The sequence below is a fragment of the Mobula hypostoma genome, assembly GCF_963921235.1.
Source record: "Mobula hypostoma chromosome X2 unlocalized genomic scaffold, sMobHyp1.1 SUPER_X2_unloc_1, whole genome shotgun sequence".
Taxonomy (NCBI): Eukaryota; Metazoa; Chordata; class Chondrichthyes; order Myliobatiformes; family Myliobatidae; genus Mobula; species Mobula hypostoma.
The window spans coordinates 237,861-260,480 of NW_026948169.1; the positions used below are offsets into that span (position 1 = coordinate 237,861).

The window sequence follows — 22,620 nt, forward strand, 5'->3', positions numbered from 1 at the left end:
ACCTTTGCGGTCCTTTTTCTCAACTCCCTTCCTAACTCCCTATATTCTCCTTTCAGGACCTCTCCCCTTTTCCTACCTATGTCATTGGTACCTATATGTACCACGACCTCTGGCTCCTCTCCCTCCCACTTCAGGATATCTTGGACGCGATCAGAAATATCCCGGACCCTGGCACCAGGGAGGCAAGCTACCATCCGGGTCTCTGGACTGCATCCACAGAATCACCTGTCTGACCCCCTTACTATCGAGTCCCCTATTACTACTGCCCTCCTCTTCCTTTCCCTACTCTTCTGATGTTGTGCATAACTCCCCAATGGAACGACCATCCACTTCCATTGCTGTATTTGAACAGTTTCAGGCTCCACTCTTATGCCTAAACGTCAACGTGAAGATGACCAAGAGACCAGTGCTGATAATACAGCTCATGGTCAGGATGAGTCTTCAGAACATCAGTCAAAGAAATTGAAACTCACCCAGCGATCAGAAGAGCATGTGCAGGAGATGGAAGAAAACACAGACGCAGACGACGAAAAGCAGATCCAGTCTGAGAACCCGGATTCACAGGGCTCTATCACCCAGGTGGTTATTGAAGAATACCCACCTGTCAACTAATGGAAGATAATGAAGAGGCATCTCACCCTTTGGATTTACACCCTCAACCATTAGAACATCAGCTAAGTACTCAGTACTCACAAAGCTCTCAAACACCAAGTGAATACATTATTATTGAGAGTGATGAAGATCCAGACAATGAAGAGGACCAAGAGCAGGGATATGAAGAGGACGATGATGATGATACTGGTATTGAGGATGGTGATGGTGTAGATAGTAATGAGGGTAGTCCTGAGGGAGAAGATAATTATGATGATGGCAATGTTGAGGCTGCTGATGGGACAGATCCTAGTACAGATGAACAAGCTACAAAAGAAAGTACTCAAGTTTCAGAGGATAATTCTGGAGGTGAAGGTTGTGTCACCACCACAGAATCCTACACACCAGAAACTCCAAGACAGCAACAGGCAGTTTTTGAAAGACCAGATTCACGAGCTCGACACTCACCAAGGAGACCACCACATCCTCTTCCGCCAAGACTTACAATACAACCTCCAGCCCCAGAACAGGGACCACCTGCACAGAGATTTCCACCAGCCAGGCGACCTTCATCAAGTCGAGGGGGAATTCAGCTTACTCCAGGCATTGGAGGTGTGCAGCAACATTTTGTTGATGAAGATGACAGAATGGTGCCCAGTACACCGACACTAGTTGTGCCCCACCGATCAGATGGGTTTGCAGAAGCCATTCCTTCTCCCAAGGTTGCAGGAGTACCTCAATTTAGGTTTGGACCACCCGAAGATAGGAATCAAACTGGTTCAAGTCAGTCTGATCTTGGGTAATTGGCCTCGCAAGGGGGTTTAGGAATGTATGAAACTCCAATTTATCTTGCTGCTGTTCACGAAGATGAATCTGGAGGCTGCAGTGTCCCGACCACACCGCTGCAAGTTCATGCACCAGTGACTGTTTTCAGTGAGGGACCACAAACAGATATAACTGAGCATGCCTCCCAGTCTGTTCCTATGGTTGCAACATCCACGAGCAATCTGTCCAGCACAGTTGAATCTGGAGGTGGTGATGAAGTGTTTATTGAAGGTGTCATGGTCCAGTCTGTGAAGTCCATATTACGGTTCGTGGACTCTGGACTCAGGGTCTTCCAGCTGTCCATTGTTTGGGAGTTAATCATTGGCACCTGATTCCCATCTTTGGGCTTGCAATATAAGTAGCCCTGAGATTGAGTGTGGGCTGCTGGTTTGTCTTGTCAGCCCCCCTTGGAGCAACCTGCGGATGAAACCATTTGTGACCTCTAGGCCTGGTTGGAGGACCACTGCTTCATGGAGTCTTGTTGCCACTTGTTGGAGTGGTCCTTGCGGTATGAATTTGGCTGTTTTCCGGGCCAGCTGAGTGGCTGCTAGCCACTCTGAGCTAGGTAGGGATCCGGCTGTTTCTGTAGCCAGCTGAGGTTGCTGGCCGAACTGAGACTTGGAGCTACCCTGGAGCAGAGATGGAACTGTCTGTTGTTCTCTGGTGTTTGTTTCTTCTTGTCATCGCCTCTGTGGGGTAAGTCAGGCCGTCTTGCCTTTGCCCTGTAGGGGGGTCATGTCTTGTCATTGCCTCTGTAGGGTAAGTCAGCCTATCTTGCTGTTGCCCTGTAGGGGGGGGTCATGTCTTGTCTTGTCCTCACCTCTGTGGGGGTAAGTCACGCTGTCTTGCCGTTGCCCTGCAGGGGGACCTGTCCTGTCTTGTCTTTGCCTCTGTTGAGTAAGTCTCTCTGCTCTGCTGTTACCTGACAGAGAGACCTGTCCCACCTTGGTGTGGAGATGAAGTGTGGAGAGACCAGTCCCACCTTGGTGTGGCTTGTCATAGGATAATTCCCGGCTCTATGTCTATGTTCTGTCCTGTCTCATGTTTGTGTTGTGTTAAAGATGAGTCCTGGCTTTTCAAAGGATAAGTCCCGGCTCTACGTTGATGTTCAGTTCCCAGTCTGTCTCTCAGCTCCAGTCTCCGAGTTATCAGCCTCTGCATTTCAAGACAAATACCCTGCAGCCAAGCTCCAAGAACCCAAGCCTCGAGGATCCCAAGCCAACCTCCAAGAACTCAAGCCAAGCCCAAGACCCAAGACCCCAAGCCTCGAGGATACCAAGCCAAGCTCAAGACCCAAGACCCCAAGCCTCAAGGATCCCAAGCCAAGCTCAAGACCCAAGACCCCAAGCCTCGAAGATCCCAAGCCAAGCTCAAGACCCAAGACCCCAAGCCTCAAGCCATGTCATGTCCTTGCCTGGTACCGGGGTCCGAGCCCGAGGCAAGACCCAGGTTCTGGGTCCTTGTCCAGTCTCGGGCTCAGAGTCCAAGCCTTGTCTCCTAGTCCTAGACCCGCTTTCCCTACCCCAACTCTATGTCCTTGTCCCTGCTCTGCCTGAATCCTGACACGTCCCTACTCTAGTCAAGTCCTGTTCCTTGTACTTCAGTGCCTGTGTCTTGCATTTGGGTCCGTTCCCAGCACCCCCATTGTGACAGAAGGAGCAGATCAAGAAGGGCTTAGTTCAGATGTTATGTTAGAAATTGAAGGACATTAGGAGGAAGAATCTGCCCAGCCTTCAGACAAAGCTGATATGCCATCCACTAGTCAAGATCCTACTTCTAGTTCACAACCTAAACCTTTGAGAAGAGTACGACTTTATCCACAGATGGGGAGAATTGCAGCTCGAGGGCGACAATTCATTAGCTGAAGAGATATGAACCTTTCAATGGGAGGAAGAAGAGGCATAAACAGAGGAAATCGTAGTTGAAGGACATGTACCTACGTGAAGCATATTGATCTTTGGTCATTGGTTTGGCTCCTTGCTAAATAAAACAAATTTTTGAACTTACAAAAAAAAAAAATCAGAGGTGCCAAGGGACTTGGGAGTCCTTCTGCAATACTCCCAGATTGTTACTTCACAGGTTGAGTGTGAGGTAAAGAAGGCAAACGCAATGTTGGCATTTATTTCAAGGGGAACAGAATATGAAAACAAGGAGATAATGCTGAAGCTTTATAAGACACTAGTCAGGCTGCACCTGGGGTGTTGTCAACAGTTTTGGGCCCCTTATCTCAGTGAGGACGTATTGTCACTGGAGAGAGTCCAGAGGAGGTTCATGAGGATGAGTCTGGGAATGAAGGAGTTAACATATGAGGAGTGTTTGGCAGCTTTGGGCCTGTGCTCACTGGAATTTAGATGAATGCGTGGGGATCTCATTGAAACCTACTCAATGTTGAAAGGACTAGATAGGGTGGATGTGGAGAGGTGGAGAGGTTGTTTCCTCTAATAGAAGTATCCAGAGGTACAGGGCATGGCATCAAAATTGACAGGCAACCTTTTAGAACAGAAGTAAAGAGGAATTTTTTAGCCAAAGTGTGAATCTGTAAATGCTCTACCACAGACTGTGGTGTAGGCCAAGTCCCTGGGTATATTTAAAGTGGAAGTTGATAGATTTTTGATTGATCAGGGAATCAGGGGATATAGTGAGAGGGCAGGTGTATGGGGTTGAATGGCATCCGGGATCAGCCATGATGAAATGTGGAGTGGACACGATGGGCTGAATGGTCTAATTCTGCTCCTTTGTCTCATGGTCTTACGAAGGTGAATGTGACGTATGGAGGCCAAACACAGCAGTTATGTATTGAAAAGCGGAGGGAAAGCACTTTTTGGGCATGAATGGTTGAGAAAATCCAACTAGACTGGCACTCCATTAAGGCCCTTACTGTGGCACCAAAAGGCAATGGCAGTATGTAGGTAATAGTTAAATTAATTAAGTAGTACAAAAACAGGGAGAGAGAAGTAGTGAGCTGGTGTTCATGGTTTCATTGTCCATTCAGAAACCTGATGGCTGAGGGGAAGGAGCTGTTCCTGAATCGTTGAGTTTGTGCCTTCAGACTCCTGTACCTCCCCCCTGACAGTTGAAATGAGAAGAGGGCATGCCCTGGGCGACGGGGGTCTTTAATGATGGGATTGTGATCACTGGACCCGACACATACCTCCGTCACCTGCCCTATCTCATTCCCTAACAGGAGATCCAACACTGCCCCTTCTTTAGTTGGTAACTCTATGTATTGCTGCAAAAAACTATCTTGCACACATAGACAAACGCCAAACCATCCAGTCCTTTTACAGAATGGGCTTCCCAGTCTATGTGTGGAAAATTAAAATCTTCCACAATCACAACCTTGTGCTTACTACAAATATCTGCTATCTCCTTACAGATTTGCTCCTCTAGTTCTCGGTCCCCATTAGATGGTCCATAATACACCCCTATAGGCGACACTACACCTTTCCAATTCCTCAATTCCACCCAAATAGCCTCCCTGGACAAGTCCACTAATCTATCCCACCAGAGCACCGCTGTTATATAATCTCTGACAAGCAATGCAACACCTCCCCCTCTTGCCCCTCCTATTCTATCACACCTGAAGCAACAAAATCCTGGAATATTTACCTACCAATCACACCCCTCCTGCAACAATGTTTCACTAATAACTACAACATCAAATAGAAACTCTCCACCTCTTACTCTCTGTTTATCCTTAATGGAGCAAACAACTTTGTTATCTTTTTCTTCCTTGTCCCCTACATCTTCGGTCAGAGCGCTCCTGATCTCTGTCCCCTGCCTATCCTCCCTCACACACTGTCTACTAGCTTTCTCAATTTGTGAACTAACCTCCTCTCTCCTAGTCTCTTTAATTTGATTCCCACCCCACAACCATTCTAGTTTAAAGTCACCTCAGTAGCCCTTGCAAATTTCCCCGCCAGGATATTGGTCCCCCTAGGATTCAAGTGTAACCCGTCCTTTTTGTACAGGTCACACCTGCGCCAAAAGAGGTCCCAATGATCCAAAAACTTGAATCCCTGCCCCCTGCTCCAATCCCTCAGCCACACATTTATCCTCCACCTCACTGCATTCCTACTCTCACTGTCACGTGGCGCAGGCAGTGATGCCCAGATTACTACCTTTGCGGTCCTTTTTCTCAACTCCCTTCCTAACTCCCTATATTCTCCTTTCAGGACCTCTCCCCTTTTCCTACCTATGTCATTGGTACCTATATGTACCACGACCTCTGGCTCCTCTCCCTCCCACTTCAGGATATCTTGGACGCGATCAGAAATATCCCGGACCCTGGCACCAGGGAGGCAAGCTACCATCCGGGTCTCTGGACTGCATCCACAGAATCACCTGTCTGACCCCCTTACTATCGAGTCCCCTATTACTACTGCCCTCCTCTTCCTTTCCCTACTCTTCTGATGTTGTGCATAACTCCCCAATGGAACGACCATCCACTTCCACTGCTGTATTTGAACAGTTTCAGGCTCCACTCCTATGCCTAAACGTCAACGTGAAGATGACCAAGAGACCAGTGCTGATAATACAGCTCATAGTCAGGATGAGTCTTCAGAACATCAGTCAAAGAAATTGAAACTCACCCAGCGATCAGAAGAGCATGTGCAGGAGATAGAAGAAAACACAGACGCAGATGACGAAATGCAGATCCAGTCTGAGAACCCGGATTCACAGGACTCGATCACCCAGGTGGTTATAGAAGAATACCCACCTGTCAACTAATGGAAGATAATGAAGAGGCATCTCACCCTTTGGATTTAGACAATCAACCATTAGAACATCAGCTAAGTACTCAGTACTCACAAAGCTCTCAAACACCAAGTGAATACATTATTATTGAGAGTGATGAAGATCCAGACAATGAAGAGGACCAAGAGCAGGGATATGAAGAGGACGATGATGATGATACTGGTATTGAGGATGGTGATGGTGTAGATAGTAATGAGGGTAGTCCTGAGGGAGAAGATAATTATGATGATGGCAATGTTGAGGCTGCTGATGGGACAGATCCTAGTACAGATGAACAAGCTACAAAAGAAAGTACTCAAGTTTCAGAGGATAATTCTGGAGGTGAAGGTTGTGTCACCACCACGGAATCCTACACACCAGAAACTCCAAGACAGCAACAGGCAGTTTTTGAAAGACCAGCTTCACGAGCTCGACACTCACCAAGGAGACCACCACATCCTCTTCCGCCAAGACTTACAATACAACCTCCAGCCCCAGAACAGGGACCACCTGCACAGAGATTTCCACCAGCCAGGCGACCTTCATCAAGTCGAGGGGGAATTCAGCTTACTCCAGGCATTGGAGGTGTGCAGCAACATTTTGTTGATGAAGATGACAGAATGGTGCCCAGTACACCGACACTTGTTGTGCCCCACCGATCAGATGGGTTTGCAGAAGCCATTCCTTCTCCCCAGGTTGCAGGAGTTCCTCAATTTAGGTTTGGACCACCCGAAGATAGGAATCAAACTGGTTCAAGTCAGTCTGATCTTGGGTAATTGGCCTCGCAAGGGGGTTTAGGAATGTATGAAACTCCAATTTATCTTGCTGCTGTTCACGAAGATGAATCTGGAGGCTGCAGTGTCCCGACCACACTGCTGCAAGTTCATGCACCAGTGACTGTTTTCAGTGAGGGACCACAAACAGATATAACTGCGCATGCCTCCCATCTGTTCCTATGGTTGCAACATCCACGAGCAATCTGTCCAGCACAGTTGAATCTGGAGGTGGTGATGATGTGTTTATTGAAGGTGTCATGGTCCAGTCTGTGAAGTCCATATTACGGTTCGTGGACTCTGGACTCAGGGTCTTCCAGCTGTCCATTGTTTGGGAGTTAATCATTGGCACCTGATTCCCATCTTTGGGCTTGCAATATAAGTAGCCCTGAGATTGAGTGTGGGCTGCTGGTTTGTCTTGTCAGCCCCCCTTGGAGCAACCTGCGGATGAAACCATTTGTGACCTCTAGGCCTGGTTGGAGGACCACTGCTTCATGGAGTCTTGTTGCCACTTGTTGGAGTGGTCCTTGCGGTATGAATTTGGCTGTTTTCCGGGCCAGCTGAGTGGCTGCTAGCCACTCTGAGCTAGGTAGGGATCCGGCTGTTTCTGTAGCCAGCTGAGGTTGCTGGCCGAACTGAGACTTGGAGCTACCCTGGAGCAGAGATGGAACTGTCTGTTGTTCTCTGGTGTTTGTTTCTTCTTGTCATCGCCTCTGTGGGGTAAGTCAGGCCGTCTTGCCTTTGCCCTGTAGCGGGGTCATGTCTTGTCATTGCCTCTGTAGGGTAAGTCAGCCTATCTTGCTGTTGCCCTGTAGGGGGGGGTCATATCTTGTCTTGTCCTCACCTCTGTGGGGGTAAGTCACGCTGTCTTGCCGTTGCCCTGCGGGAGGAGCTGTCTTGTCTTGTCTTTGCCTCTGTTGAGTAAGTCTCTCTGCTCTGCTGTTACCTGACAGAGAGACCTGTCCCACCTTGGTGTGGAGATGAAGTGTGGAGAGACCAGTCCCACCTTGGTGTGGCTTGTCATAGGATAATTCCCGGCTCTATGTCTATGTTCTGTCCTGTCTCATGTTTGTGTTGTGTTAAAGATGAGTCCTGGCTTTTCAAAGGATAAGTCCCGGCTCTACGTTGATGTTCAGTTCCCAGTCTGTCTCTCAGCTCCAGTCTCCGAGTTATCAGCCTCTGCATTTCAAGACAAATACCCTGCAGCCAAGCTCCAAGAACCCAAGCCTCGAGGATCCCAAGCCAACCTCCAAGAACTCAAGCCAAGCCCAAGACCCAAGACCCCAAGCCTCGAGGATACCAAGCCAAGCTCAAGACCCAAGACCCCAAGCCTCAAGGATCCCAAGCCAAGCTCAAGACCCAAGACCCCAAGCCTCGAAGATCCCAAGCCAAGCTCAAGACCCAAGACCCCAAGCCTCAAGCCATGTCATGTCCTTGCCTGGTACCGGGGTCCGAGCCCGAGGCAAGACCCAGGTTCTGGGTCCTTGTCCAGTCTCGGGCTCAGAGTCCAAGCCTTGTCTCCTAGTCATAGACCCGCTTTCCCTACCCCAACTCTATGTCCTTGTCCCTGCTCTGCCTGAATCCTGACACGTCCCTACTCTAGTCAAGTCCTGTTCCTTGTACTTCAGTGCCTGTGTCTTGCATTTGGGTCCGTTCCCAGCACCCCCATTGTGACAGAAGGAGCAGATCAAGAAGGGCTTAGTTCAGATGTTATGTTAGAAATTGAAGGACATTAGGAGGAAGAATCTGCCCAGCCTTCAGACAAAGCTGATATGCCATCCACTAGTCAAGATCCTACTTCTAGTTCACAACCTAAACCTTTGAGAAGAGTACGACCTTATCCACAGATGGGGAGAATTGCAGCTCGAGGGCGACAATTCATTAGCTGAAGAGATATGAACCTTTCAATGGGAGGAAGAAGAGGCATAAACAGAGGAAATCGTAGTTGAAGAACATGTACCTACGTGAAGCGTATTGATCTTTGGTCATTGGTTTGGCTCCTTGCTAAATAAAACAAATTTTTGAACTTACAAAAAAAAAATCGGAGGTGCCAAGGGACTTGGGAGTCCTTGTGCAATACTCCCAGATTGTCACTTCACAGGTTGAGTGTGAGGTAAAGAAGGCAAACGCAATGTTGGCATTTATTTCAAGGGGAACAGAATATGAAAACAAGGAGATAACGCTGAAGCTTTATAAGACACTAGTCAGGCTGCACCTGGGGTGTTGTCAACAGTTTTGGGCCCCTTATCTCAGTAAGGACGTATTGTCACTGGAGAGAGTCCAGAGGAGGTTCATGAGGATGAGTCTGGGAATGAAGGAGTTAACATATGAGGAGTGTTTGGCAGCTTTGGGCCTGTGCTCACTGGAATTTAGATGAATGCGTGGGGATCTCATTGAAACCTACTCAATGTTGAAAGGACTAGATAGGGTGGATGTGGAGAGGTGGAGAGGATGTTTCCTCTAATAGAAGTATCCAGAGGTACAGGGCATGGCATCAAAATTGACAGGCAACCTTTTAGAACAGAAGTAAAGAGGAATTTTTTAGCCAAAGTGTGAATCTGTAAACGCTCTACCACAGGCTGTGGTGTAGGCCAAGTCCCTGGGTATATTTAAAGTGGAAGTTGATAGATTTTTGATTGATCAGGGAATCAGGGGATATAGTGAGAGGGCAGGTGTATGGGGTTGAATGGCATCCGGGATCAGCCATGATGAAATGTGGAGTGGACACGATGGGCTGAATGGTCTAATTCTGCTCCTTTGTCTCATGGTCTTACGAAGGTGAATGTGACGTATGGAGGCCAAACACAGCAGTTATGTATTGAAAAGCGGAGGGAAAGCACTTTTTGGGCATGAATGGTTGAGAAAATCCAACTAGACTGGCACTCCATTAAGGCCCTTACTGTGGCACCAAAAGGCAATGGCAGTATGTAGGTAATAGTTAAATTAATTAAGCAGTACAAAAACAGGGAGAGAGAAGTAGTGAGCTGGTGTTCATGGTTTCATTGTCCATTCAGAAACCTGATGGCTGAGGGGAAGGAGCTGTTCCTGAATCGTTGAGTTTGTGCCTTCAGAATCCTGTACCTCCTCCCTGACAGTTGAAATGTGAAGAGGGCATGCCCTGGGCGACGGGGGTCTTTAATGATGGGATTGTGATCACTGGACCCGACACATACCTCCGTCACCTGCCCTATCTCATTCCCTAACAGGAGATCCAACACTGCCCCTTCTTTAGTTGGTAACTCTATGTATTGCTGCAAAAAACTATCTTGCACACATAGACAAACGCCAAACCATCCAGTCCTTTTACAGAATGGGCTTCCCAGTCTATGTGTGGAAAATTAAAATCTCCCACAATCACATCCTTGTGCTTACTACAAATATCTGCTATCTCCTTACAGATTTGCTCCTCTAGTTCTCGGTCCCCATTAGATGGTCCATAATACACCCCTATAGGCGACACTACACCTTTCCAATTCCTCAATTCCACCCAAATAGCCTCCCTGGACAAGTCCACTAATCTATCCCACCAGAGCACTACTGTTATATAATCTCTGACAAGCAATGCAACACCTCCCCCTCTTGCCCCTCCTATTCTATCACACCTGAAGCAACAAAATCCTGGAATATTTACCTACCAATCACACCCCTCCTGTAACAATGTTTCACTAATAACTACAACATCAAATAGAAACTCTCCACCTCTTACTCTCTGTTTATCCTTAATGGAGCAAACAACTTTGTTATCTTTTTCTTCCTTGTCCCCTACATCTTCGGTCAGAGCGCTCCTGATCTCTGTCCCCTGCCTATCCTCCCTCACACACTGTCTACTAGCTTTCTCAATTTGTGAACTAACCTCCTCTCTCCTAGTCTCTTTAATTTGATTCCCACCCCACAACCATTCTAGTTTAAAGTCACCTCAGTAGCCCTTGCAAATTTCCCCGCCAGGATATTGGTCCCCCTAGGATTCAAATGTAACCCGTCCTTTTTGTACAGGTCACACCTGCGCCAAAAGAGGTCCCAATGATCCAAAAACTTGAATCCCTGCCCCCTGCTCCAATCCCTCAGCCACACATTTATCCTCCACCTCACTGCATTCCTACTCTCTCTGTCGCGTGGCGCAGGCAGTGATGCCCAGATTACTACGTTTGCGGTCCTTTTTCTCAACTCCCTTCCTAACTCCCTATATTCTCCTTTCAGGACCTCTCCCCTTTTCCTACCTATGTCATTGGTACCTATATGTACCACGACCTCTGGCTCCTCTCCCTCCCACTTCAGGATATCTTGGACGCGATCAGAAATATCCCGGACCCTGGCACCAGGGAGGCAAGCTACCATCCGGGTCTCTGGACTGCATCCACAGAATCACCTGTCTGACCCCCTTACTATCGAGTCCCCTATTACTACTGCCCTCCTCTTCCTTTCCCTACTCTTCTGATGTTGTGCATAACTCCCCAATGGAACGACCATCCACTTCCATTGCTGTATTTGAACAGTTTCAGGCTCCACTCCTATGCCTAAACGTCAACGTGAAGATGACCAAGAGACCAGTGCTGATAATACAGCTCATGGTCAGGATGAGTCTTCAGAACATCAGTCAAAGAAATTGAAACTCACCCAGCGATCAGAAGAGCATGTGCAGGAGATGGAAGAAAACACAGACGCAGACGACGAAATGCAGATCCAGTCTGAGAACCCGGATTCACAGGGCTCTATCACCCAGGTGGTTATTGAAGAATACCCACCTGTCAACTAATGGAAGATAATGAAGAGGCATCTCACCCTTTGGATTTAGACAATCAACCATTAGAACATCAGCTAAGTACTCAGTACTCACAAAGCTCTCAAACACCAAGTGAATACATTATTATTGAGAGTGATGAAGATCCAGACAATGAAGAGGACCAAGAGCAGGGATATGAAGAGGACGATGATGATGATACTGGTATTGAGGATGGTGATGGTGTAGATAGTAATGAGGGTAGTCCTGAGGGAGAAGATAATTATGATGATGGCAATGTTGAGGCTGCTGATGGGACAGATCCTAGTACAGATGAACAAGCTACAAAAGAAAGTACTCAAGTTTCAGAGGATAATTCTGGAGGTGAAGGTTGTGTCACCACCACAGAATCCTACACACCAGAAACTCCAAGACAGCAACAGGCAGTTTTTGAAAGACCAGCTTCACGAGCTCGACACTCACCAAGGAGACCAGCACATCCTCTTCCGCCAAGACTTACAATACAACCTCCAGCCCCAGAACGGGGACCACCTGCACAGAGATTTCCACCAGCCAGGCGACCTTCATCAAGTCGAGGGGGAATTCAGCTTACTCCAGGCATTGGAGGTGTGCAGCAACATTTTGTTGATGAAGATGACAGAATGGTGCCCAGTACACCGACACTTGTTGTGCCCCACCGATCAGATGGGTTTGCAGAAGCCATTCCTTCTCCCCAGGTTGCAGGAGTTCCTCAATTTAGGTTTGGACCACCCGAAGATAGGAATCAAACTGGTTCAAGTCAGTCTGATCTTGGGTAATTGGCCTCACAAGGGGGTTTAGGAATGTATGAAACACCAATTTATCTTGCTGCTTTCACGAAGATGAATCTGGAGGCTGCAGTGTCCCGACCACACCGCTGCAAGTTCATGCACCAGTGACTGTTTTCAGTGAGGGACCACAAACAGATATAACTGAGCATGCCTCCCAGTCTGTTCCTATGGTTGCAACATCCACGAGCAATCTGTCCAGCACAGTTGAATCTGGAGGTGGTGATGAAGTGTTTATTGAAGGTGTCATGGTCCAGTCTGTGAAGTCCATATTACGGTTCGTGGACTCTGGACTCAGGGTCTTCCAGCTGTCCATTGTTTGGGAGTTAATCATTGGCACCTGATTCCCATCTTTGGGCTTGCAATATAAGTAGCCCTGAGATTGAGTGTGGGCTGCTGGTTTGTCTTGTCAGCCCCCCTTGGAGCAACCTGCGGATGAAACCATTTGTGACCTCTAGGCCTGGTTGGAGGACCACTGCTTCATGGAGTCTTGTTGCCACTTGTTGGAGTGGTCCTTGCGGTATGAATTTGGCTGTTTTCCGGGCCAGCTGAGTGGCTGCTAGCCACTCTGAGCTAGGTAGGGATCCGGCTGTTTCTGTAGCCAGCTGAGGTTGCTGGCCGAACTGAGACTTGGAGCTACCCTGGAGCAGAGATGGAACTGTCTGTTGTTCTCTGGTGTTTGTTTCTTCTTGTCATCGCCTCTGTGGGGTAAGTCAGGCCGTCTTGCCTTTGCCCTGTAGGGGGGTCATGTCTTGTCATTGCCTCTGTAGGGTAAGTCAGCCTATCTTGCTGTTGCCCTGTAGGGGGGGGTCATGTCTTGTCTTGTCCTCACCTCTGTGGGGGTAAGTCACGCTGTCTTGCCGTTGCCCTGCAGGGGGACCTGTCTTGTCTTGTCTTTGCCTCTGTTGAGTAAGTCTCTCTGCTCTGCTGTTACCTGACAGAGAGACCTGTCCCACCTTGGTGTGGAGATGAAGTGTGGAGAGACCAGTCCCACCTTGGTGTGGCTTGTCATAGGATAATTCCCGGCTCTATGTCTATGTTCTGTCCTGTCTCATGTTTGTGTTGTGTTAAAGATGAGTCCTGGCTTTTCAAAGGATAAGTCCCGGCTCTACGTTGATGTTCAGTTCCCAGTCTGTCTCTCAGCTCCAGTCTCCGAGTTATCAGCCTCTGCATTTCAAGACAAATACCCTGCAGCCAAGCTCCAAGAACCCAAGCCTCGAGGATCCCAAGCCAACCTCCAAGAACTCAAGCCAAGCCCAAGACCCAAGACCCCAAGCCTCGAGGATACCAAGCCAAGCTCAAGACCCAAGACCCCAAGCCTCAAGGATCCCAAGCCAAGCTCAAGACCCAAGACCCCAAGCCTCGAAGATCCCAAGCCAAGCTCAAGACCCAAGACCCCAAGCCTCAAGCCATGTCATGTCCTTGCCTGGTACCGGGGTCCGAGCCCGAGGCAAGACCCAGGTTCTGGGTCCTTGTCCAGTCTCGGGCTCAGAGTCCAAGCCTTGTCTCCTAGTCCTAGACCCGCTTTCCCTACCCCAACTCTATGTCCTTGTCCCTGCTCTGCCTGAATCCTGACACGTCCCTACTCTAGTCAAGTCCTGTTCCTTGTACTTCAGTGCCTGTGTCTTGCATTTGGGTCCGTTCCCAGCACCCCCATTGTGACAGAAGGAGCAGATCAAGAAGGGCTTAGTTCAGATGTTATGTTAGAAATTGAAGGACATTAGGAGGAAGAATCTGCCCAGCCTTCAGACAAAGCTGATATGCCATCCACTAGTCAAGATCCTACTTCTAGTTCACAACCTAAACCTTTGAGAAGAGTACGACTTTATCCACAGATGGGGAGAATTGCAGCTCGAGGGCGACAATTCATTAGCTGAAGAGATATGAACCTTTCAATGGGAGGAAGAAGAGGCATAAACAGAGGAAATCGTAGTTGAAGGACATGTACCTACGTGAAGCGTATTGATCTTTGGTCATTGGTTTGGCTCCTTGCTAAATAAAACAAATTTTTGAACTTACAAAAAAAAAAATCAGAGGTGCCAAGGGACTTGGGAGTCCTTCTGCAATACTCCCAGATTGTTACTTCACAGGTTGAGTGTGAGGTAAAGAAGGCAAACGCAATGTTGGCATTTATTTCAAGGGGAACAGAATATGAAAACAAGGAGATAATGCTGAAGCTTTATAAGACACTAGTCAGGCTGCACCTGGGGTGTTGTCAACAGTTTTGGGCCCCTTATCTCAGTGAGGACGTATTGTCACTGGAGAGAGTCCAGAGGAGGTTCATGAGGATGAGTCTGGGAATGAAGGAGTTAACATATGAGGAGTGTTTGGCAGCTTTGGGCCTGTGCTCACTGGAATTTAGATGAATGCGTGGGGATCTCATTGAAACCTACTCAATGTTGAAAGGACTAGATAGGGTGGATGTGGAGAGGTGGAGAGGATGTTTCCTCTAATAGAAGTATCCAGAGGTACAGGGCATGGCATCAAAATTGACAGGCAACCTTTTAGAACAGAAGTAAAGAGGAATTTTTTAGCCAAAGTGTGAATCTGTAAATGCTCTACCACAGGCTGTGGTGTAGGCCAAGTCCCTGGGTATATTTAAAGTGGAAGTTGATAGATTTTTCATTGATCAGGGAATCAGGGGATATAGTGAGAGGGCAGGTGTATGGGGTTGAATGGCATCCGGGATCAGCCATGATGAAATGTGGAGTGGACACGATGGGCTGAATGGTCTAATTCTGCTCCTTTGTCTCATGGTCTTACGAAGGTGAATGTGACGTATGGAGGCCAAACACAGCAGTTATGTATTGAAAAGCGGAGGGAAAGCACTTTTTGGGCATGAATGGTTGAGAAAATCCAACTAGACTGGCACTCCATTAAGGCCCTTACTGTGGCACCAAAAGGCAATGGCAGTATGTAGGTAATAGTTAAATTAATTAAGCAGTACAAAAACAGGGAGAGAGAAGTAGTGAGCTGGTGTTCATGGATTCATTGTCCATTCAGAAACCTGATGGCTGAGGGGAAGGAGCTGTTCCTGAATCGTTGAGTTTGTGCCTTCAGACTCCTGTACCTCCCCCCTGACAGTTGAATTGTGAAGAGGGCATGCCCTGGGCGACGGGGGTCTTTAATGATGGGATTGTGATCACTGGACCCGACACATACCTCCGTCACCTGCCCTATCTCATTCCCTAACAGGAGATCCAACACTGCCCCTTCTTTAGTTGGTAACTCTATGTATTGCTGCAAAAAACTATCTTGCACACATAGACAAACACCAAACCATCCAGTCCTTTTACAGAATGGGCTTCCCAGTCTATGTGTGGAAAATTAAAATCTCCCACAATCACATCCTTGTGCTTACTACAAATATCTGCTATCTCCTTACAGATTTGCTCCTCTAGTTCTCGGTCCCCATTAGATGGTCCATAATACACCCCTATAGGCGACACTACACCTTTCCAATTCCTCAATTCCACCCAAATAGCCTCCCTGGACAAGTCCACTAATCTATCCCACCAGAGCACCGCTGTTATATAATCTCTGACAAGCAATGCAACACCTCCCCCTCTTGCCCCTCCTATTCTATCACACATGAAGCAACAAAATCCTGGAATATTTACCTACCAATCACACACCTCCTGCAACAATGTTTCACTAATAACTACAACATCAAATAGAAACTCTCCACCTCTTACTCTCTGTTTATCCTTAATGGAGCAAACAACTTTGTTATCTTTTTCTTCCTTGTCCCCTACATCTTCGGTCAGAGCGCTCCTGATCTCTGTCCCCTGCCTATCCTCCCTCACACACTGTCTACTAGCTTTCTCAATTTGTGAACTAACCTCCTCTCTCCTAGTCTCTTTAATTTGATTCCCACCCCACAACCATTCTAGTTTAAAGTCACCTCAGTAGCCCTTGCAAATTTCCCCGCCAGGATATTGGTCCCCCTAGGATTCAAATGTAACCCGTCCTTTTTGTACAGGTCACACCTGCGCCAAAAGAGGTCCCAATGATCCAAAAACTTGAATCCCTGCCCCCTGCTCCAATCCCTCAGCCACACATTTATCCTCCACCTCACTGCATTCCTACTCTCACTGTGACGTGGCGCAGGCAGTGATGCCCAGATTACTACCTTTGCGGTCCTTTTTCTCAACTCCCTTCCTAACTCCCTATATTCTCCTTTCAGGACCTCTCCCCTTTTCCTACCTATGTCATTGGTACCTATATGTACCACGACCTCTGGCTCCTCTCCCTCCCACTTCAGGATATCTTGGACGCGATCAGAAATATCCCGGACCCTGGCACCAGGGAGGCAAGCTACCATCCGGGTCTCCGGACTGCATCCACAGAATCTCCTGTCTGACCTCCTTACTATCGAGTCCCCTATTACTACTGCCCTCTTCTTCCTTTCCCTACCCTTCTGATGTTGTGCATAACTCCCCAATGGAACGACCATCCACTTCCACTGCTGTATTTGAACAGTTTCAGGCTCCACTCCTATGCGTAAACGTCAACGTGAAGATGACCAAGAGACCAGTGCTGATAATACAGCTCATAGTCAGGATGAGTCTTCAGAACATCAGTTAAAGAAATTGAAACTCACCCAGCGATCAGAAGAGCATGTGCAGGAGATAGAAGAAAACACAGACGCAGATGACGAAATGCAGATCCAGTCTGAGAACCCGGATTCACAGGACTCGATCACCCAGGTGGTTATTGAAGAATACCCACCTGTCAACTAATGGAAGATAATGAAGAGGCATCTCACCCTTTGGATTTAGACAATCAACCATTAGAACATCAGCTAAGTACTCAGTACTCACAAAGCTCTCAAACACCAAGTGAATACATTATTATTGAGAGTGATGAAGATCCAGACAATGAAGAGGACCAACAGCAGGGATATGAAGAGGACGATGATGATGATACTGGTATTGAGGATGGTGATGGTGTAGATAGTAATGAGGGTAGTCCTGAGGGAGAAGATAATTATGATGATGGCAATGTTGAGGCTGCTGATGGGACAGATCCTAGTACAGATGAACAAGCTACAAAAGAAAGTACTCAAGTTTCAGAGGATAATTCTGGAGGTGAAGGTTGTGTCACCACCACGGAATCCTACACACCAGAAACTCCAAGACAGCAACAGGCAGTTTTTGAAAGACCAGCTTCACGAGCTCGACACTCACCAAGGAGACCACCACATCCTCTTCCGCCAAGACTTACAATACAACCTCCAGTCCCAGAACAGGGACCACCTGCACAGAGATTTCCACCAGCGAGGCGACCTTCATCAAGTCGAGGGGGAATTCAGCTTACTCCAGGCATTGGAGGTGTGCAGCAACATTTTGTTGATGAAGATGACAGAATGGTGCCCAGTACACCGACACTTGTTGTGCCCCACCGATCAGATGGGTTTGCAGAAGCCATTCCTTCTCCCCAGGTTGCAGGAGTTCCTCAATTTAGGTTTGGACCACCCGAAGATAGGAATCAAACTGGTTTAAGTCAGTCTGATCTTGGGTAATTGGCCTCACAAGGGGGTTTAGGAATGTATGAAACACCAATTTATCTTGCTGCTTTCACGAAGATGAATCTGGAGGCTGCAGTGTCCCGACCAGACCGCTGCAAGTTCATGCACCAGTGACTGTTTTCAGTGAGGGACCACAAACAGATATAACTGAGCATGCCTCCCAGTCTGTTCCTATGGTTGCAACATCCACGAGCAATCTGTCCAGCACAGTTGAATCTGGAGGTGGTGATGAAGTGTTTATTGAAGGTGTCATGGTCCAGTCTGTGAAGTCCACATTACGGTTCGTGGACTCTGGACTCAGGGTCTTCCAGCTGTCCGTTGTTTGGGAGTTAATCATTGGCACCTGATTCCCATCTTTGGGCTTGCAATATAAGTAGCCCTGAGATTGAGTGTGGGCTGCTGGTTTGTCTTGTCAGCCCCCCTTGGAGCAACCTGCGGATGAAACCATTTGTGACCTCTAGGCCTGGTTGGAGGACCACTGCTTCATGGAGTCTTGTTGCCACTTGTTGGAGTGGTCCTTGCGGTATGAATTTGGCTGTTTTCCGGGCCAGCTGAGTGGCTGCTAGCCACTCTGAGCTAGGTAGGGATCCGGCTGTTTCTGTAGCCAGCTGAGGTTGCTGGCCGAACTGAGACTTGGAGCTACCCTGGAGCAGAGATGGAACTGTCTGTTGTTCTCTGGTGTTTGTTTCTTCTTGTCATCGCCTCTGTGGGGTAAGTCAGGCCGTCTTGCCTTTGCCCTGTAGGGGGGTCATGTCTTGTCATCGCCTCTGTAGGGTAAGTCAGCCTATCTTGCTGTTGCCCTGTAGGGGGGGGTCATGTCTTGTCTTGTCCTCACCTCTGTGGGGGTAAGTCAGGCCGTCTTGCCGTTGCCCTGCAGGGGGACCTGTCTTGTCTTGTCTTTGCCTCTGTTGAGTAAGCCTCTCTGCTCTGCTGTTACCTGACAGAGAGACCTGTCCCACCTTGGTGTGGAGATGAAGTGTGGAGAGACCAGTCCCACCTTGGTGTGGCTTGTCATAGGATAATTCCCGGCTCTATGTCTATGTTCTGTCCTGTCTCATGTTTGTGTTGTGTTAAAGATGAGTCCTGGCTTTTCAAAGGATAAGTCCCGGCTCTACGTTGATGTTCAGTTCCCAGTCTGTCTCTCAGCTCCAGTCTCCGAGTTATCAGCCTCTGCATTTCAAGACAAATACCCTGCAGCCAAGCTCCAAGAACCCAAGCCTCGAGGATCCCAAGCCAACCTCCAAGAACTCAAGCCAAGCCCAAGACCCAAGACCCCAAGCCTCGAGGATACCAAGCCAAGCTCAAGACCCAAGACCCCAAGCCTCGAGGATCCCAAGCCAAGCTCAAGACCCAAGACCCCAAGCCTCAAGGATCCCAAGCCAAGCTCAAGACCCAAGACCCCAAGCCTCGAAGATCCCAAGCCAAGCTCAAGACCCAAGACCCCAAGCCTCAAGGATCCCAAGCCAAGCTCAAGACCCAAGACCCCAAGCCTCGAAGATCCCAAGCCAAGCTCAAGACCCAAGACCCCAAGCCTCAAGGATCCCAAGCCAAGCTCAAGACCCAAGACCCCAAGCCTCGAAGATCCCAAGCCAAGCTCAAGACCCAAGACCCCAAGCCTCAAGCCATGTCATGTCCTTGCCTGGTACCGGGGTCCGAGCCCGAGGCAAGACCCAGGTTCTGGGTCCTTGTCCAGTCTCGGGCTCAGAGTCCAAGCCTTGTCTCCTAGTCCTAGACCCGCTTTCCCTACCCCAACTCTATGTTCTTGTCCCTGCTCTGCCTGAATCCTGACACGTCCCTACTCTAGTTAAGTCCTGTTCCTTGTACTTCAGTGCCTGTGTCTTGCATTTGGGTCCGTTCCCAGCACCCCCATTGTGACAGAAGGAGCAGATCAAGAAGGGCTTAGTTCAGATGTTATGTTAGAAATTGAAGGACATTAGGAGGAAGAATCTGCCCAGCCTTCAGACAAAGCTGATATGCCATCCACTAGTCAAGATCCTACTTCTAGTTCACAACCTAAACCTTTGAGAAGAGTACGACTTTATCCACAGATGGGGAGAATTGCAGCTCGAGGGCGACAATTCATTAGCTGAAGGGATATGAATCTTTCAATGGGAGGAAGAAGAGGCATAAACAGAGGAAATCGTAGTTGAAGGACATGTACCTACGTGAAGCATATTGATCTTTGGTCATTGGTTTGGCTCCTTGCTAAATAAAACAAATTTTTGAACTTACAAAAAAAAAATCGGAGGTGCCAAGGGACTTGGGAGTTCTTGTGCGATACTCCCAGAATGTTACTTCACAGGTTGAGTGTGAGGTAAAGAAGGCAAATGCAATGTTGGCATTTATTTCAAGGGGAACAGAATATGAAAACAAGGAGATAATGCTGAAGCTTTATAAGACACTAGTCAGGCTGCACCTGGGGTGTTGTCAACAGTTTTGGGCCCCTTATCTCAGTAAGGACGTATTGTCACTGGAGAGAGTCCAGAGGAGGTTCATGAGGATGAGTCTGGGAATGAAGGAGTTAACATATGAGGAGTGTTTGGCAGCTTTGGGCCTGTGCTCACTGGAATTTAGATGAATGCGTGGGGATCTCATTGAAACCTACTCAATGTTGAAAGGACTAGATAGGGTGGATGTGGAGAGGTGGAGAGGATGTTTCCTCTAATAGAAGTATCCAGAGGTACAGGGCATGGCATCAAAATTGACAGGCAACCTTTTAGAACAGAAGTAAAGAGGAATTTTTTAGCCAAAGTGTGAATCTGTAAATGCTCTACCACAGGCTGTGGTGTAGGCCAAGTCCCTGGGTATATTTAAAGTGGAAGTTGATAGATTTTTCATTGATCAGGGAATCAGGGGATATAGTGAGAGGGCAGGTGTATGGGGTTGAATGGCATCCGGGATCAGCCATGATGAAATGTGGAGTGGACACGATGGGCTGAATGGTCTAATTCTGCTCCTTTGTCTCATGGTCTTACGAAGGTGAATGTGACGTATGGAGGCCAAACACAGCAGTTATGTATTGAAAAGCGGAGGGAAAGCACTTTTTGGGCATGAATGGTTGAGAAAATCCAACTAGACTGGCACTCCATTAAGGCTCTGACTGTGGCACCAAAAGGCAATGGCAGTATGTAGGTAATAGTTAAATTAATTAAGTAGTACAAAAACAGGGAGAGAGAAGTAGTGAGCTGGTGTTCATGGTTTCATTGTCCATTCAGAAACCTGATGGCTGAGGGGAAGGAGCTGTTCCTGAATCGTTGAGTTTGTGCCTTCAGACTCCTGTACCTCCTCTCTGACAGTTGAAATGAGAAGAGGGCATGCCCTGGGCGACGGGGGTCTTTAATGATGGGATTGTGATCACTGGACCCGACACATACCTCCGTCACCTGCCCTATCTCATTCCCTAACAGGAGATCCAACACTGCCCCTTCTTTAGTTGGTAACTCTATGTATTGCTGCAAAAAATTATCTTGCACACATAGACAAACGCCAAACCATCCAGTCCTTTTACAGAATGGGCTTCCCAGTCTATGTGTGGAAAATTAAAATCTTCCACAATCACATCCTTGTGCTTACTACAAATATCTGCTATCTCCTTACAGATTTGCTCCTCTAGTTCTCGGGCCCCATTAGATGGTCCATAATACACCCCTATAGGCGACACTACACCTTTCCAATTCCTCAATTCCACCCAAATAGCCTCCCTGGACAAGTCCACTAATCTATCCCACCAGAGCACCGCTGTTATATAATCTCTGACAAGCAATGCAACACCTCCCCCTCTTGCCCCTCCTATTCTATCACACCTGAAGCAACAAAATCCTGGAATATTTACCTACCAATCACACCCCTCCTGTAACAATGTTTCACTAATAACTACAACATCAAATAGAAACTCTCCACCTCTTACTCTCTGTTTATCCTTAATGGAGCAAACAACTTTGTTATCTTTTTCTTCCTTGTCCCCTACATCTTCGGTCAGAGCGCTCCTGATCTCTGTCCCCTGCCTATCCTCCTTCACACACTGTCTACTAGCTTTCTCAATCTGTGAACTAACCTCCTCTCTCCTAGTCTCTTTAATTTGATTCCCACCCCACAACCATTCTAGTTTAAAGTCACCTCAGTAGCCCTTGCAAATTTCCCCGCCAGGATATTGGTCCCCCTAGGATTCAAGTGTAACCCGTCCTTTTTGTACAGGTCACACCTGCGCCAAAAGAGGTCCCAATGATCCAAAAACTTGAATCCCTGCCCCCTGCTCCAATCCCTCAGCCACACATTTATCCTCCACCTCACTGCATTCCTACTCTCACTGTCACGTGGCGCAGGCAGTGATGCCCAGATTACTACCTTTGCGGTCCTTTTTCTCAACTCCCTTCCTAACTCCCTATATTCTCCTTTCAGGACCTCTCCCCTTTTCCTACCTATGTCATTGGTACCTATATGTACCACGACCTCTGGCTCCTCTCCCTCCCACTTCAGGATATCTTGGACGCGATCAGAAATATCCCGGACCCTGGCACCAGGGAGGCAAGCTACCATCCGGGTCTCCGGACTGCATCCACAGAATCACCTGTCTGACCCCCTTACTATCGAGTCCCCTATTACTACTGCCCTCCTCTTCCT

The 22,620-nt window shown here is 48.0% G+C and overlaps 5 pseudogenes; all 5 read left to right on the forward strand.

The window, feature by feature from the left end:
• Positions 1 to 612, forward strand: part of LOC134341410 (nucleoprotein TPR-like) — a 5,537-nt pseudogene extending 4,925 nt beyond the window's left edge.
• LOC134341411 (nucleoprotein TPR-like) lies at positions 612 to 6,147 on the forward strand (annotated as a pseudogene).
• On the forward strand, positions 6,147 to 11,679 carry LOC134341412 (nucleoprotein TPR-like; annotated as a pseudogene).
• Positions 11,679 to 14,347, forward strand: LOC134341413 (nucleoprotein TPR-like; annotated as a pseudogene).
• A 2,622-nt stretch (positions 14,348 to 16,969) lies between these two features.
• On the forward strand, positions 16,970 to 20,150 carry LOC134341414 (nucleoprotein TPR-like; annotated as a pseudogene).
• The last annotated feature ends 2,470 nt before the right edge of the window (positions 20,151 to 22,620 follow it).